Source organism: Dasypus novemcinctus, chromosome 2 (genome assembly GCF_030445035.2).
Source record: "Dasypus novemcinctus isolate mDasNov1 chromosome 2, mDasNov1.1.hap2, whole genome shotgun sequence".
Lineage (NCBI taxonomy): Eukaryota > Metazoa > Chordata > Mammalia > Cingulata > Dasypodidae > Dasypus > Dasypus novemcinctus.
This window is the reverse complement of record NC_080674.1, coordinates 13,128,173-13,146,020: the sequence shown is the minus strand read 5'-3', so window position 1 is coordinate 13,146,020 and position 17,848 is coordinate 13,128,173. Positions and strand designations below refer to the sequence as shown.

Genomic DNA, 17,848 nt, shown 5'->3' with positions numbered 1-17,848 from the left:
AGTATTTTCCCCAGCTGTCCATGTTTCTCAGTTAGTAGAAAGGAGAGTCTCAGGTCCATAGAGAGTCTTCTTCCTGAGTTGGGCTTCTTGATACGGTTGTGTCCTCTTGCCTGTTGCGCCTAATCATATTTTTTTAAAAGAAACTTAAATAAAAACTTAAAACCAAATTTGAAAAAATCCCACATCCACTTCTAACAAAAACTATCAGCAAACAGGGAATATGAGGAATTATATCAAACTGATAAAGATACCAGATAAGAAAATTATAGCCACCTTCGTGCTTAATGATGAAAAACTGGAATATATATTTTCCCTGTGAGATCATGATCAAGGACATAATGTGCACTCTTATTACTTGTGTTAAGCACTGTTCAAATGTTCTATTCTTAGCAGTAAGAGAAGAAGAGGAGATAAAATACATCTAGACTAGAAAGGAAGGAATAAAACTATTTTCAGACACCATATGAAAGTTAGTAGAATTAGAAATTGTGTTTAACAATATTGCTGTGTACATAGGTGAGGTAAAAAAAAAAAATCAAATGGATTTTTCCATACAAAGAACAATCATAAATTGAAATAAAACATACCACTAATAATCAAATGTAAGAAATACTTTGATGTGAATCTGACAAAAGTTATGCATATTGTATATTGAAGGTATAAATACTGAAAGATACAAGAAAATATTTAAAATTGAAGAGATGTTTGGAAGAATTAATGTTGTCAATCTCTCAGTCATCCCGAAATTGATCAAGAAATTCAATGAAATCCCCACCAATAATCTGGAAGCTTAGTTTCTTAGATATTGATAAGCTCATTGTAAAATTCATATGTACATGAAAATGATTTAAGTTGTAGAAAACAATTTTGAAAAAGAAGGATACAGATAGAGAGCTTAAAACACCAGACATCATAACTTAAAAGGTACAGTAATGAAGGCAATGATTTTTTGGTGCAACTATATAAATGTGAAAGATTACAGAACTCAGAAAGAGATCCATAAATAAAGAATTATTTTTCAGCAAAAGTGCCACATCATTTTTTCAGACAATGAATAATCATTTTAATAAGTAGTGATATTGTAATTGGAAATCCATATTCAAAGATATAAATTTCAATTCATACTTTATACAATACAAACACATTAATTCAAAACACACAATAAACTTAATCTAAATTCTAGAACTTTAAAATTTCTAAAAGAAAATATTAGAGAAATTTTTGTGATCATGGCATAGGACAATACTTCTTAAGTATTAACCAAAATCATGCTCCATAAAAGAAAAAATAAAAATACATGAATTTGACATTAACAAAATGTATAATTTCTTATTTTCAGAAAACATTAAGATTAAATAAAAAGCAAGAAGAATTATCAAAACATATTTGCAAAACCTATATATGATAAAGATTTTCTCCAGAATATATAAATAATTCAAAATTCAATATGAAAAAACTCACAATTCCCCAAGTTGTTACAATTTTTGAATAGACATATCACCAGAGAAGATATATAGATGGCAAACAACACATGAAGAGTTACTCAATGTCATTAGTTATTATAGAAATTAAATTAAAACCACAACGCACTAATTATGTGACTCAAACAAGGTGGTGGTGAGAATGTGCAGGAAATGAAATGTTCATATACTTCTGGTGGGAATGTATAATGATACAACCACTTCAGTAAATCATTTGGAAATATCTTAAAAAGTGAAACATGTACCTTCCCTATAATTCCTACATATTACCCAAGACAATGTAAAGATCTGTGCATGAAACTTCACAAAATCGTTATTTGTAAGTCTCAAATGTAAACAGTTAAATATTGATTAACAGGTGAATGGATTAGCAAATTGTGTATATTCATACTCAAGAATAAAAATGAATAAAATATTGGCGTGCAATATGAATGAATTTCAAAATAATAAGTCTGAGACAAAACCAGATAAAAAGAGTATATATGTATGATACGTAATTAAGGAAAATGCAAACTGATCTGTAGTGAGAAAAATCACAGCTGAGGTTGCCTAGAATGTGGGGAGTAGTGGCTAGGGATCAGGAGAGATGGGAGGCTGGGATTATAAATATTCACAATAAAATTTTGTTGGTATAGATGGATATGTTCATCATCTTGATTGTGGTGAAGTGTTCATAGATCTATATATATGTCAATGTGGCATATTGCATACTATAGTGGGTTGGATACTTCCCCCCATGTCCATTTGAAACCTCAGAATGTGACCTTATTTGGAAACTGGGTCTTTGAATATGTTACTATGGAAGTTAAGATAAGGCCATACTGGATTACTTGGGCCATGACTCCAATGCCGAGTGTCATTTTAGTAAGAGCAGTGGATACACCGAACTACGTGCTTAGGGAAAAAGTCATGTGAAGACAGAGGTAGAGATTGGAGTGATCAGCTAAAATGCACGAAGTGATGGGAACTACCAGAAGCTCATTAAGGGACCAGGAAGCATTCTTCCCTAAAGATTTCAGAAGTAGTACTCTCTTGCTGACATTGTGATTTGGACTACTAATGACCAGAATTGTGAGAGATTTGTTTTCTGCTGTTTTAATCCACCCAGTTTGGGGTTGTGTTTTGTTATGGTCATCCTGGAAAACTAATGCCATATACTCTATATATGTACAGATATTGTATATCAATTATGATTCAAAATATTTGTTGAAATAATCAGCAAACTCTTCTGTTATAACCCATGAACTACAATTTCCTACCATTTAATTGTTAAGTATATATATTTAGACAATTTTCCTCTGGTGAGTATAGATTACTTGGCACTTCATATTTCTTTCACATTTTGATTATAATATGACTATAATACAGCAACTTTTCTCAAAAATTTTCTGGAAATTTACATAAAACTAGGGCTGCCATTCTGAATGTTTCTAGAGGCTTTATTTATTTGTTGTATATATTTATGTCTCTGGAACTCTCAATTCTTTATATAAGTTCCTGACCTACATCATTTTCCTTCTGCTTAAAAAACTTGCTTGTTTAAGCATTTCTTTAGGAAAGTTCTGCTGGCTATATATTTCATCAGTTTGTGCTTGTCTGAGAAAGTACTTATTTTCCTCCTGTACTTTTTAAGGATCATTTCATTGGTTATAAAATTCTATGTCATTGGTCTTTTCTTTCAAAACTTCCCAAATCTTTCTCCCTATTTTTTTATTACATTTCTCTAACAAGACATCTGCTAGAATTCTTATTTTTGTTCCACTATAATAAAGGTTTTGTCCTCTGGTTTCAGATATTCTCTTTTTATCTGTTTTTCTACAGTATGAATATGATATGCTGAGAAGTTTTTGGTTTTGTTCTGTTTAGTGGAGTTAGTCCTGATTGCCATTCTCTAAGCTTCCTTGAACTGAGGTTTGTGTTCTATAATTTAACTTTGGAATTTTTTTGTCATTATTACTTAAAATATTACCTCTGCTCAATTCTGTCTTTTTGTCATTCCAATTGTGCCTATTTTACACCTTTTGATATTGTCAAATAGTGCTTGACTACTCTGTAGTGATAAGGATTATGATGGTGGTAATGATGATGATAATAATGATGATTATGATGATGATTCTTTTTGTATATTCCAGTTGGAAAATTCTTTACTGACCTACCTTCAAACTCACTGCATCTTTCCTTGGCCATGTCCAATCTATTGATGAGCCCATCAAAGACATCCTTCACTTTTATTAGTGTATTCATTTCTAGCTTTATTTTTTATATTAGAGTTGTCATATATCTCTTTATGTTTTTGCATTCTTTCTACATTTTTTCATTAGAGCCTGGAACATATTAATCATATCTCATATAAATTCCCCAATATTTCCTACATGTATGTTATATCTGAGTTTGATTCTGATGGTTGCTTTTTCTCTACAGAATATATTTACTCTTTCTTGACTTTTAACAAGCTTTGCATTTTTTTCTTGTTGAAAGCCAGTCATTTTCCATCGTATAAGTTAAACTAAGGTAAATAATTTTCAGTGAAAGGATTAGTATTAATTTAGCTAGCCGGTGGTCTGTGTTTACAATTTCTGTAGCCCAGAGAGTCAAAAGCCTCAGATTTCTGTTGTCCTTGTTCTCTTTTTTTCACCCTTTTAACTTAGAGAATCCCTAGAAATTTCTCCTCATGAAGACTCTGTCTCTTGCAACTTTGTCAGCTGTAATCTACTGTTACTATACAGTGCCCTATTAGTATGGTTGTAAGGTATGGAGAAAGGGAATGCTAAACCTATGTCACATTCACAAGTATTTCTCCAAAGGTATAGCTCCTACCCATTTAGAAGGGTAGGAGTTTATGGGGAGTTGTGTGAGAAGAATGTCCTTCCACCCGCATGAAGCTCTGGTAAAGTCTCTTAACCTTGGAGAGCAGCTCTTTATTATGAAGAAGACTCTGGTAATATTTCCCAAGTATTAGTCTTTCCATTTCCCTGCCAGAACCATCAGGAATCTTCTCAGATGCTCATCATGATTGATTTCTCATAGGTAAAACCCATGAGATGATGGTGGGGGACTCCCTAAATCAGTGAATCCCAAGATTTTCTCAACTCATTCTATTCCACATGCAACCTCCAAATCATTAAAATAATCATCTTAGTATTTATAACAATGTGTGGCTCTTACAATGTGACCATTTGAATTTTGTGAATTCCACAAAACATTTATGTCCTTCAACTAATCCATTCCTGCTTGTGTAATGCCATTTCATTGCATTAAACTCAGTTAAGGGGCCTTTGATTAGATTATTTGATAAGATTGCTTTAGGGCTTTTGATTGGACTATGTCAGTGAAGTTGAGCCACCTTGGGTCTCACCCCCTTGCTGGCTCTGATATTAAAGGAGATAATACGCAGAGAGACACAGAGAAATGAAGCCACCAACCTTGACCCTGCTCTGTGAGAGAGGACTGGAGGATTGCTAGCAGCCAAAGGTAATGTACAAAGCCCCCAAGAAGTTAGGCCTATGAGCTGCTCAAAGCTGAAGAGAAAAGCCCTATGTCTGGTTGCCCGTGGATGAGCTCTGGGAAATGTTAGATTCTGGAGGGAAAGGCAGAGACCTCTGTAGACATTGGCGGTCATCTTGCTTCACTATATGGCAGAACCACCAGTAGCTGATTTTGTGAGAAGGCATCTCTGATGGGGCCTTTGTTTGGACATTTCACAGCCTTGGGATGGTAATCTTTTACGCCAAATAAAATTCCTATTATAAAAGCCCATTTCTGCTACTTTGCAAGGATAGCCCTGTGGCAAACTAAGATAAGACGCTTCTTATCTGTTTTATTATATCACATCTGTGGCTCCTAGATCTGCTGTCTCTACATATTTAAGGGAGGTGCCTTTCCCTGAAACTTCACTCATTTCACTAATGATTCCAAGAAAATTTAAGCTCTGCTCTTGTCAATATGAGAGTTGATGGCTTCCAATTTCTTTATATATCAGATTTGAACCTGGAAGTACCTGCACTTATTTTTCATCACATAGATTCTTGATTGTGAGAGGGTCAAGCTTTTACATAATATTTCCATTTGTGGAAAATAAAAGATATAGAGTGAAACATGAAAAATGTGAATGACTATTTTTCACTTATATATAATTGATAGATCACAATAAAACTTGAGTCTGAACTTATTCCTCTCCCCCCACAAATACAATGTTATATGTAACTCAAAATATTCATAAACTAGTAGGACTAGTGCTTTGAACAAATAGAATGGATGTCGGTGGGGGAGAAAATGCTGCATTTGCATAATGTGCACAAAGTGGCAAATTTGGTTTAATTGGCGAAGAAATTTCATGTGCTTTCTATGTTCTACACAATTGGTATGAGAGAATAGTATATATGTAAATTCTTAATAGTTGCATATTAACAGATAAAAAGGGGATCATAGCTATATATCCTATACACATTAAAATATATGAATTGGATAGAATTAAACAACTTCATATAAATAAATTTTAAAATACAGATGAAATGAAGAAATTCATATAGCTTAAAAGGTTTGTATTCATAATGGTAACATTCAATAGAAAAAATCTCTCTTACCTGGTGTTCCATTACACTATTGTAAATTAGTTTTGTTGGGTTTTATTTTTTTGTTTGTTTGTTTTATATCTCTGACCATGCTCAAATGTGTTCCAAATGTATTCTTTGATTTCTCTTCAATGCCATTTTCAAGTTATTTTTCTTCTGTGAGTCCAGTCTTCTCACACTGTACATTCTTTCTCAGAGATCTTTCCCACATTTATGGCTTTTTCTTATAAAACATTACCCTCCATCTGAATTTTTTGTTATCATCTGTGGCAATACCTACTAACCACTCAAGTTAGAACCACCATTATATTAAAGGAATTCTTTGAATTCTTAATGTGATAAAGTAAGGCTGTATAAATCTTTATCTATGAGGTGGTTAATTCACATATCAACTTGGCTAGGTAGTGATGTCCATTGTTTAGTCAAGTAGGCACTGTCTGAAATGTTACTATGAGGCTGTTTTGTGGATGTAGCAGTTTGTTATTATCTATGAATTCCAAAAATAAATATTGGATTATGTTTGTAAACTGGCCCATTTGCACATTAGATTATATTGGATCCAGAGGATTCACTTTTACTTGATTAAATAATTATCAAGTCTTTGATTAGACCATGTCAGTAGGACGTTGAATACCTGCCCACTTGATGGGTGGGGACTCATAGAGAAAACCACATAGCAGAGCAGAGTAGTTGGAGTTTAATGCTGGAGCCAGGAAGTAAGCACACAGAGAAGCAGAGAGAAGGCTCAATTAGATATGGCAGAGGCCTGGGGAAGATAAGCCATTTGCCTGAAAGTCTATAGCTGGCCTGGTGGAGAAAGCAGTGGATTTCACACAATGGCCAGTTGATTATATATGTGACTGATTGCATCTATAATCATTAAAGGACATTGCCTACAGAAATGAGAGAAGTCGCTCCAATTAACTGAAGGCCTTAAGTGGTGAACTGATGATTTCAACTATCAGAAAGAAGAATTACCACTTTCTTCAGCCAGCCAGCTTCTCCTGGGGAATTCGACTCCACCTCCTTGAGTTTCCAATGTGTGGTATGCTCTAAGGAATTCAGATTTTCCAATCCAGGTTGTGTGAGCCTATAATAAATAATATAGTATAATGTAATATACTATACTATAATATTAATATAATATATACTTTCCTGTCAATTCTATTTTGCTGGAGAATATTGACTAATAAAATTTACAAAGAATGAGTTAGCAAGTAGTAAATTATTTTGTGTAGATTATAAATTTTCAGTCATTCTTTTCAAAAAGGAGAAAAATCTTGAGTGATACCAAAATAATAAATACAGTGATTTACTTGTTCTATGGGAAAACACATTTTAGCTATCTCATGTATTTATTTTAATATGGAAGAGGAAATTTGCACCACACACATTATAAATAATGTGAAATTGTTAAAAAAAAACACTTAAGTTTGAGAAATGTGTTTATTCTGAACTCAGCATGCCATAGAGAATTATTTTGTTTTTAAAGGAAAGAGCTGAATCTAAGACTAACATTCATTCTAAACGCTTGTATTATACATTTTTAGATAATGCAACATAAAATTGTAGCAAACAATGTAAATATTTTTGAAATTTTTATAATTTTTTAAAATTTATTGAAGTATATCACTCATATATAAACATACATAAATAATGAGTATACAGTAATAGCTGTAAATTTATAAAACAAAGATATATAATATCATACAGGTACCTCACCCTACCACCAATACCTTCCATTTTTGTTAAACATTTTTAATGATTAAAGAGCATTATCAAAATATTACTACTAAACAATGTATTTTCCCCCAACCCACCCTATTATTATTATTATCTCTATATCATTTATATATGAACATAAACAATAAGTGTATAGTAAAAATTGTGAACTTATAAAGCAAACATGCATAACATCATACAGGGGTCCCATACACCAACCCTCCACCAACACCTTGCATTGTCACAAGACGTTTGTTACAGATTATGAAAGAATATTGTCAAAATCTTACTACTAATTATAGTCCTTATCTTACAGTTGGTGTATTTTACCCAACCCACCTTACAAATATTTTTCAAATATATTTTTGTGACAGAAGTTGTAAACTTATAAAACAATTATGCACATGTGCAGAATTCCCAAACAATACCCCTCCATCAATACACCACAATGTGGTAGAACATTTGTTATAGATAAGATATTATCATCTGATTGTTACCATGTCCAAAGTGTACATCTGGCTCAAAATTTCCATACTGCCCCATTATCACCTCAGAACATCTTAGACATAGATGAAAAATATTATATTATTACTGCTAACAACAGTCCATAGGTCATGCCAGTTGTATTTTTCTGATGCTTCTCCACATTCCCACCACCCTGCAATAGTGATGTAAATTTTCCCTAGCTCATAAAGGACACTCTTGCATCTGTACAATTAAACACAATTCTCAAACACCTCTTGTTTTACTGTGCTATTCAGTCCCTAGATTATTTTCTAGCATTCTGTCAATTGGCATTTATATATGAAGATTACCATTTTCAGTCACATCCCCATTTATAAACTAGCTGTTACTCACTATGTATTACCATCAACTCTATACATTTTCACTTTTACAGTAAAGCTAATTAAAACTTCTACATACATTAAATATCAGTAGTCCATCTCAGTATTCCTCTTATCTCCTTTAAGAATCCATCACCTACCACCAAGTTTTGAAGATATTTTCCTACAATTTCTTTTTTTAATTATTTACTAATATATTTCTCTTTAATGTTAAAAAAACTACATTATGAAATGAATGATTAAAATGTCATAATTGTGTTTTTTATATTTATCTAAATATATAAAATCTATTCATCAGTCTATGAGAGATGATGAAAAAATCCGCAGCTTCAGTTCTTGTCACCTACTCTTCCACCTACTATTTCAAATTTATTATTTGAATGTTATCACATACCTATTTAATTTCTAACATAATTTACAGTACTATTTACCCTTTTTTCTCTACATTAAAAGCAATGTAATATGCAACACCAATATTTACCCAAAAATACAAAGAACATTTTCTTTCCTTTATTAATTTTTATTGATTTATTTTTTCACTATATTGAATGACTGATGAGTTCCCTTATATTTTTCATTCCTTATGATTTAGAATATTGAATGGCTAGAAAATCATGACACAATTCTAGAAGCTTTAGAGTTCTTGCTTTTATTTTTAGGGTTTTGATCCATTTTGACTTAATTTTTGTATAAAGTGTGAGATAGGGGTTCTCTTTCCTTCTTTCGGCTATAGCGATACAGACAGTTCTGCCTGAGCTGTGTGGGTTTGACAGACTAGTAAAAAAATCATTTGACCATGCATGTGAGGGTCTGTTTCTGAACTATCAATTTGTTCCATTGGTCTTTGTGTCTGTCTTTATGCCAGTACCATGGTGCTTTTACCACTATATCTAGGTAATATGATTTAAGGTCTGGAGATGAGAGTTTGCTTTTCCTTTTTAAGATGTTTCTGGCTACTCAGGACCCCTTACCCTTGCAAATAAATTTGATAATCATGTTTTCTATTTCTTTTTAAATGCTGGTGGAATTTTTATTGGGATTGCATTGAATTTGTATATCAATTTGAGTAGAATTGGCATCTTAATAATATTTAGCTTTCCAATCTGTGATTTTGGAATGTTCTTCAGTTATTTAGGCCTTTTATGATTTCTTTTAACATTGAGTTGCACTTTTCTGAATACAAGTGCTTTACATCATTGGTTAAGTTTATGCTCAACTATTTGAGTTCTGTCATATTTTATTTTCAGCACTCTTTTGACACTTTTAGTTACTTTTATTGATATAATCTTCGTTTCTAGACTCTCTTCCAGGCCTCTCTCTCCTGTCTGTTCTTTTCAGAATCTAGCACATCCATTTCTGTTTCCTGAAAATCTGGTCTCTTGGTTAGAAATCCTCTCGGTTTCCACTTATCTGTCAATTTTCTAAGGTTACCCTCATTTTTAAAAGTCAGTCTTGCTGAATATAAGATTCTTGGCTGGAAGTTTTTCTTTTGTAGTATCTTAAATATATAATACCACTGTTTTCTTGCCTCCATGGTTTCTGGTGAGAAGTCAGCACTTAATCTTATTGGGCATCCCTTATATGTTATACATTACTTTTCTTTTGCTGTTTTCAGAATTCTTTCTTTGTCTTTAACATTTGACATTCTGATTAGTATGTGTCTCAGAGTTAGTTTATTCAGATTTTTTCAGATAGGAGTACAATGTGCTTCTTGGACATGGATTTCTATGTCCTTGAATAGGGTTGGGAAAGTTTTTATCATTATTTCTTCAGATATTCCTACTACCCCTTTACCTTCCTCTTCTCCTTCTGGAACCCCCATGACACATATATTTTCACATATTTTGCTGTCATTTAGTTCCCTGACATCTTGTTCAATTTTTTCTTATCTTTTCTTCATCTGTTCTTTTATATGTTCACTTTCAGAGGCCATTTCTTCAAGCTCACCAATCCTTTTATCTGCCTCCTCAAATATGCTACTATATGATTCCAATTTTTAAAAATGTCATTTATTGCACCTTTTATTCCCATAAGATCTGTTATTTTTCTATGTATGCTTTCAAATTCTTCTTTGTGCTCATCCAATGTTTTCTTAATATCCTCCATCTCTTTAGCCATCTTATTGAATTTATTAAGGAGATTTGTTTGAATATCTATAATTAATTGTTTCAACTTCTTTATGTCATCTGGAGGCTTATCTTTTCCTTTAACTGGGCTGTAGCTTCCTGTTTCTTGGTGTGGATTGTAATTTTTGGTTGATTTCTTGGCATCTGACTTATTAGAGTATTTATTCTGGGTGCAGTTTTTCTCTAGTTTAGGCCTTCCTGCCCATTCTCCCTTGCTGGTTGTACAGTAGGAGCCAAGGATGTAGTTGGTGCTATAAGCTGTGGAGGCTCAAGCTGCCCTCATTGCCCAGGGATGATGAAGATTCTCCCAACTTTCTCCTTTGCCAAGGGTAGGGACAGAGTCACAGCTGTGCTGAATAATCCACGTTGCATAGGCCTAGACTGTAGTTGCCCAGAGAGACTGGTGAAGTTTCATACCCCTTTCTCCCCTGCCTGGAATTGGGATGGAGCTGCCAGTATGGGCAGCAGCCTATGCAGTATGGGTCTAAAAGTGACCACATCTGCCCCAGTAGACTTCCAATTATTCAGTCTATGCCAGCCAAAGGTACCTGTAATTACCTGGATAGGCTTGTGCTGGGCCTGCCAGCCTCCTCCCTGCCAGAGGTGGGGCTGAAGCCTAGTCTAGGGCTGCAGGCTGATCTGGGTAAAAGAAATTTGTCCCTAAGGTCACTGTGATTTTTGGTCAGTCCAACTTCCCTTCATGTTGGGGGCTGAGTCAAAATGGTGACTCCTGGCCTCTTTCTGTCTTTGACAGGTTCAAACTTCAGCTGTTCTCAGGGTTATGCGTTAGCCTGCCAAATTTACTCATCAGTACCTGAAGTTAGTGCCCAACTGTCTCTTTCTTCCCCATTTTTGGAAAGTGGTTCTTTTAATTCCAGCTGCAAAACAGCTTCCAAGGAGGTCTGTGCCTCCGGTGGAGGATAGGTACTGGCCTCCAGCACATGGAGTGCTCTATTATAAATCTTCTCTGCAGATGATCAGTCTCCTCCTTCCATTCTTTCTGTGATGTTGCAGGACTTTCCGCTGGTCTCCCGGAGCCCCAAACTGGTGCTTCAGCTAGCTCCACATAGCTCTGGGTGTTTACTAACTGCCCTGTAGCAGAACCTAACTCTGGGAGCCCCTTACTCTGCTGCTATCTTGCTGGTTGCCCTGTAAATATTTTTAATATGTAAATGTCACTAGTTGGGCATAAAAAGAACATTTTTAATTAACATACTTTAGGGTGTGTGGAAAACATGAATATATTTTTTTCTATTCTCTTACTAGCATAGAATTGAAAGAGATTGCTCAGGCATTAAATACATTAATTGTTTTTCAGAGCATGGATATCTTAATCAACAATTAAAGAAGCTTTCTTTCTATTCTAAAACCAAGAAAATAGTAAAATTTTATGTCCCCACCCCTCCTGTTTAGAATAAATCTGGTGGAATCCTTATACTTTGAGGTCAAAATGAATACAGATAACCCCTCAGAACATGGCCAAGAGAACCTGCCAAACAGACTGGCCAATGAAAATTCTGTTAATATTCTTATTAAAGTTCTCAAGATGGGAGGTAAGACCAGAGCATTGGCCACTATGAATTCACCGACGGTCAGGATGCTTGTGAATTTGTGCCTAAGGTGGAATTTTTAAGGAAAAACCAGCCAAGTTATGCAAAATATTTTAAAATATTATGTAAATGCAATTTAAATATATTAAAATAACATTTTAAGTGTTTGAAAAAGTAAAGAGAGATAGTCATAAGAACAAAAAATAAATTAGTGTCAATCGTGAATTTGTAGCATACATCACAGCAGAATATCAAAGTGAAAAATAAAAATAAAACTTACATGTTGTGCTTTATTTTCCATTAGTTCAGCATTAAAATATAATTGTATTTTTTTGTAATTAAAAAAGATGCAATTGTTCACTCAAATTTTACTTGCAAAAGCCACAAAATTCTACTGAAGTGCTCATCAAAGCTTCTTTTTTAGTTTTTTATAATGGAGTGGTTTTTCAAATTAAAATGCATTTTTTTCTCTTTGAATAGTATATTAAAGAATTAATTAAGTTATAGTACTGAAAATAATCTATATGAATATACAAAAGAATACCCATAGCATTATAGTTCTAACAAGTTTCCATCACTTAACATCAGTTTAACAAAAGAGAACATTCAAAATTATTTATAGAATTCACCATAAAATTCTTTCTATAATTCTATGAATTCAAAAGTAAGAATATGTGTAAACTTAATCAAATATGAATGTGGATATATTTTCTTTTCATGTATGATGGTGAAGTTATCCAGAATTTAAATGAACATGACAGACCTCCCTTGATTTGTGACTATTTTTTCTCTGCTAATAGAAATTGTTGCAGGGATAAGTGAAATCGCTAAATGAAGATAAATTGAGTAAGGAGAACCAGATTGTCTATATACAGGGAAGGGGAAGGAAAGGAATTCCTTTTCTTATATAGTGCTGACTTCAGGGTGGATTGGAGGAAAAACCCTGTTTCATGTTTAAGTAGCAGAAATTAATCAGTAATAGTTAAATTATCACAGTATTCTTTAGTGTATTGAACTCCATTCTTGAATAAATTTGATGAAATTCCCCACCCCAAGTATACTATCAGAATACATGAAATTTTATTGAAATAAATGAAATCAGGAAAATACCTAAGCATGTAGAAATAAAACATAACTAATTTCTTCTAAGAAAAAATCACAAGGTAAGTATAAAAATATTTTGAAGTGAATAAAATTGAAAATGCAACTTATCAGATTCGTGGAATGCAGATAAAGCGGTACTTATAAAGATGTAAGGACTAAAATCTAGTAGCTAGAAATAGGAAGGCAAATTAAAAGCAACTTAGTAAAAGAAATCTATAATAAAGATAAGAGTAAAATCAATAAAAAGAAAGTGGAAAACCAATGGAAAAATAAGCATCACTAAAATATATTTCTTTTATACATATAAATTTGTATATATATACTTAGATTGAGAAAGATACAGAAAAGTAGAGAGGGAGAGAGAGAACTAAAAATTGCCAATATAAGAAAGACAGAAAAGACACAATTAGGATCTTCAAGCAGTAAGATGATATTAAGGGGATTTTATGAGCAATATTATATACACAAATTATACAATTTAAATAAAATAGAGAAATTATTAGAATATTCAAATTAAATTGAAAGACTATGAATATTTGAATATTCACATATATTAAAGAATTTGATTTAGTAATTCAATTTCTTATTGCAGAAAAAATATTTTTAAAAGATCCATACTCACATAATATCACACATTAACACTTTTTTAAAACCCTAACATTAGACTATATTTAAAGACAATGTATGATCAATGAATATAGACTCTTAAATCCTTAATGAAATATTGGCAAATAGTCCAGTACAATATAAAAAGAATAGTGCATACTTGCCTAGTAAGATTTATCCTAAAAATGAAGGATTGATTTATTATTTGAACAACAGTGTATGTAGTTCACTACATCGGGTCATATAAACCAATGTAGAAAATAATGACAAACCTCAATATCCAAAAATGATAAAAGAAAAAAAAATCTGACCAAACCAGGAATAGAAACTGTCAAACTGTGGAAAAGTCTCTAAAATACTTAAAACTAATATAATACAGAATGGTGAATTCTCATTGTGTTTCCATACAAACTAAACAAGGAAAGATTGCCCACTTATTCCTTCTTATTAACATTGTTACTAAGGCCCACTCAATGCAATAGGACAAGTAAATTAAATAAAAATAATACAGTTTGGAAAAGAAGAAGGAAAATGACTTTATTTGGAGACATCATGATAATTACATGGAAAAAAAGCATAGCATTTACAAAAAGTTATTAGAAGTAATGAACATATATTGCAAGTTTGTAGGGTACAAAATCTCTATGCAAAAATTAGTGTGTTTCAATATATTAGCAGTGAAAAATGGAATGAAAATTTAAAAACACTTAAAATAACATCAAAAATGATGAAATGCTTAGAAATAAGTGCAAAACCTATACACTAAAAACCACTAAAAATTCCTTCAAGAAATTAAAGCTGACAATAAGTGAAGAAATGTACCATGTTATTGGATTTGAAGATTCTGTAATGTTAAGATATTAAATTTATGTGGACAGTAAATATAATCTCAATCAAAATCCCAGTATGTTTAAAATTTATATAGCAACCCAAAGGCATAAGCAAATCAATTTTGGAAAAAGAAAACACTCCCTAGATTTCAAGTCTTAGTATGTACTTAAACTAAATAATATAGTGTACTATTGGCGAAAAGCTAGGCATTTAGCCAAAAACAACAACAACAACAAAAAAAAACACACACAGTAAAGAAAGGCAAGGCATAGACTGACAAAAACTTTGTTAAATGATTTTTTACCAAGATGCCAAGCGTTTTAAAGGAAAAAAATTAGTTATTTTCTGAAAAGAACTAATGCTAGATATCTGGCTAGCTATAAGAGGTTAAAAAACAAAACAAAATAAACTTCAGTTTTCTAATCACACAGATATGAACTCAAAATAGGTCTTAGATCTAAATGTAAAAGTGAAAAAAATATAATTCTGGATGATGATATTGGAAAAAAAACCTCTTTTACCATAGTTTACAGATATTGCTACTGTGGAAAAACAGAATAGTCGCCTGCCCCAAAATCCCAGAGCCTGTGAGTATATTATTTTGCATGACTAGGAGAATTAGCTTCCAGCTAGAATTAAATCAGCTAAACAAGTGAGCATGAAATGGAGAGACTACTCGGGATTATCTGGCTAAACTACTGTAATCACCATGGTCTTTACAAGTGAAACTGGGCAGGCTCAGGACAGACAGCGTGGCCTGCAGAGAGATGTAAAGAGGCTCTCGCACTTTGAAGATGGATGAAGGTGTCTGAGTCATGCTTCGCAGACAGCCTCCGAAGCTGGAGAAAGCAAAGAAATGGATTCTTCCCCAGGGCTCCAGAAGGAGCACAGCCCAGCTGACACCTTGATTTAGTCCAGCGAGGCCCATTCCGGGCTTTTGGCTTCAGGATCTGTAAGAAAACGAATGTAGTGTCTTAAGCCACCACATTTGTGATCATTTGTTTTGGCAGCAATAGTAAACTAAAATAGACTTTGTTTTTTGTTGGTGGGTGTTATTGTAAAAAGCACCCAAGAATGTGAAAATGGCTTTGGAACTGGAATTTAAAAGAACTTTAAGGAGCATGCTGGCATGGAAGAAAGCTGTAGCAGTGGAGAAGTGGCCAACGGTAGTTGCTGAGGGCAGGGAGAGGGAAGAAGAGATGAGATGTGGGGGCATTTTTGGGACTTGGAGTTGTCTTAAATGATATTGCAGGGACAGAGGCTGGACGTTCTATATCCTGGCATAATCCGCTGAATGGACTGGGGGAGAGTATAAACTACAATGTAAACTATAATCCGTGCGGTGCAGCAGTGCTCCAAAATGCATTCACAGAATGCAATGAATGTGCCACATTGATGAAAGACGTTGTAGATTGGGAGGAGTGGGGGGTGGGGGTGGGGGTGGGAGATGGGGTGCAGTATGTGGGAACCTCTTCTATTTTTTAATGTGGCATTTTTTGTGATCTATGTACTTATAAAAAAAGACGATTTCATTAAAAAAATAAAAAATATATGTATATATATTTAAAAAAGAGTACACTTAGAAATCTGTACCTAATGACTCTGCTAGTGAAGACTCACAAGTGAGGAGAGGGGTGGGAGAGCGATGGAGCTCAGCAGCCAACTGGAGGACTGGAGAGCCCAGGGAGAAGCAGCAGGGAACCTTGTGTTTGCCCCTGTCACGAATTGCCACAGAACTGTAGCTCACAACCACCTGGCAGGGAACGACTGAGAGACAGAAGAAAGACTCCGCTTTCTCTCGCTTCTTGCTGTATTCCTTGGTGGGTGGAGCTCACAAATGCCTTTGCTTTTCAGCGAGCGCTGGACTTGTAGAGTGAGCCCTCCGAGTGTGAGAGTACCTTGGAAAACCGTTCTCTTACCCCCTGAGCTTGAGACCTATGTTGACCTAAACAATGAAGATGCAACTAGTTCCACTCGTTCTAAAATCAGCTCATCTGAAAATATTCACCCAGAAGATGGCATTATGTAATCTATAATTACCTGGAATTTTGATGGATTGGATCTAAACAGCCTGCAAGAGAGGGCTGGAGGGGGTTCCTGCTTCTCTTTGTACAGCCCAGATGTGCTTTTCTGCAGGAAGTTATTCCTCCTTACTATAACTACCTTGAGAAAAAGAACAAGTAGATATGAGGTTATTAAAGGTCATAAAGAAGGATATTTCACAGCTATAATGATGAAGATATTCAAGAGTGAAATTTAAAAAGCCGTGAGATTATTCCTTTTCCAAGTACCAAAATGATGAGAAACCTCTTGTGGGTGCATGTGTGTCTGGACGTGAACTTGGCCTTATGAGCTCCCGTTTGGAGATTTGGAGAGCCAGGCGGCATGCAAGGGAATGAATCAATCAGTTAAAAGTGGTTTTAAAGAAAATGCAAGAGGCCCCGGAGTCAGCTACAGTTATATTGACAGGAGATCAAAAAGTTGCCCAGTGTGATGGTTTATCCAACCACATTTTGGATGTCTGGGAAATTTTAGGCAAGCCTAAGCAGTGCCAGTACAGCTGGGATACCAAATGAACTTTAATCTTGGAATACCTGCTAACTGTAAGCTAAATTTTGATCGAGTATTTTTCAAAGCAGGAACGGCAATAGGTCCCATTATTCCCCAAAGTTTGGACCTACTTGGGTTGGAGAAACTGGACTGTGGTAGATTTCCTTGTGATCACTGGCATCTCCTGTGCAGATTAGATATAATACTGTAACCTGGTTTTCAAATATGAGTTTCAAATGCACTGTGAAGTTTGGTTCTGCATTTTAGCAAATATAATTTTTACCTTCTGGAAAGGTAGGTTTAATATGGAAGAATTAAGATTCTGGATCACTGTTAAAAAAAAAAAGAGAGAGAGAGAGAGAGAGAGAGAGAGAAAGTCCTACTGTGACTTTCATTTCACGGATTCTACCCTCAGATTTCAGAACTCAATATTAATGTGTGCCCCCGTTCAGAATATGAGGT

At 34.0% G+C, this 17,848-nt stretch overlaps 2 pseudogenes; one reads left to right on the top strand and one right to left on the bottom strand.

Annotated features, from left to right (window-relative positions):
• LOC101443846 (SNW domain-containing protein 1 pseudogene) overlaps positions 1 to 15,764 on the bottom strand; it is a 124,084-nt pseudogene extending 108,320 nt beyond the window's left edge.
• Positions 15,765 to 15,918: 154 nt separating this feature from the next.
• Positions 15,919 to 17,597, top strand: LOC101444297 (tyrosyl-DNA phosphodiesterase 2 pseudogene; annotated as a pseudogene).
• The last annotated feature ends 251 nt before the right edge of the window (positions 17,598 to 17,848 follow it).